Source organism: Dipodomys ordii, unplaced genomic scaffold (genome assembly GCF_000151885.1).
Source record: "Dipodomys ordii isolate 6190 unplaced genomic scaffold, Dord_2.0 Scaffold13710, whole genome shotgun sequence".
Taxonomy (NCBI): domain Eukaryota; kingdom Metazoa; phylum Chordata; class Mammalia; order Rodentia; family Heteromyidae; genus Dipodomys; species Dipodomys ordii.
The window spans coordinates 1-1,196 of record NW_012280922.1 but is presented as its reverse complement, the minus strand read 5'-3'; the positions used below and the strand labels follow the sequence as shown (position 1 = coordinate 1,196).

The following is a 1,196-nucleotide window of genomic DNA, read 5'->3' as shown; positions in this document are numbered from 1 at the left end:
TCACGGTCTCTCCTGCCCGGGCTGGCTTTGAACCGCGATCCTCAGATCTCAGCCTCCTGAGTAGCTAGGATTACAGGCGTGAGCCACCAGCGCCCGGCTTGTTACCTTTTTTTTTTTTTCTGCCATTCCTGGGCACTGTCCTTGAGCTTCTTTTGCTCAAGGCTAGCACTCTACCACTTAAGCCACAGCACCACTTCTGTATATGTGGTACTAAGGAATGGAGCCCAGGGCTTCATGCATGCTAGGCAAGCACTCAACCACTAAGCCACCTTCCCAGCCTGGAATTAAAAGTTTTATTTTTTATATTTTTTCTTATTGTAAGTCATTTATTGTAATATAATTTACAAACATCTTGCTGTCTTTAGTAATTCAAACAATGAAGCAGGTTTCTTCTGACAAAGACAGCAATAAGCTAAAAACAAAATCAGCTTGCTGCATTTTCTTTCTTTGCCTCTTGTCTGAGGATGGAGGTTGGTTTTCATTAATCCAGAGTGGCAGCCCCAGCGATAATTTCAATCCTTAGTGATGACAGCTTGGTGGGTGTGGTTGAATGTGAGTTAGTTTATCTATCATTTCAGAAGCGTTCTTGCTGGCATTATCCGTGGCTATCATCCTGGCACTCTGCTCACTGGTAGTGGACTCCTTCAGGGAGTAGTAGATGATGTTGGCCAGGCTGTACTCTTGGTAATTTTGCAGCACATCTGAATCAATATCATCATAGATGCTCATGCTCTCAGCACTTGCTGTAGTATCAAGATAAAAGATGGGTTTTTCTTCTGTCTTATAGGAAATAACAGATCTGAATCGATTGAAGATGATAGAGCCTTCATCAAACTCATATCCAGAATTTAATAATTCAAGAGCAATGACATCCACATCTGTGGATGTCACCAGAAACTTGTCAGAATGAGTACTATGGAGAATGCCTCTGAGTTTATCACCAACTCAAACAAACATGACCTCTTTTCCAGCTACTGTGAGTGTAGCCGCCTCATTTTTTATCAGTTTAGCAACTGATGAGTGAATAGCACCACAGCACCCTTGGTCTGAGGACACACCAATAAGCAGGTGTTTCTTTTTATCTTCAGTTACCTTAATAGCAACTTTTTCTTTTTCTTTTTTTTTTTTTTGGGTCCGGTCGTGGGGCCTGAACTCTGGGTCTGGGCGCTGTCCCTCAGCTCTTCAGCTCAAGGCTA

At 42.7% G+C, this 1,196-nt stretch overlaps 1 pseudogene; it reads right to left on the bottom strand.

The window, feature by feature from the left end:
- Window positions 1-311: 311 nt before the first annotated feature.
- LOC106002554 lies at window positions 312-1,092 on the bottom strand (annotated as a pseudogene).
- Window positions 1,093-1,196: the final 104 nt, after the last annotated feature.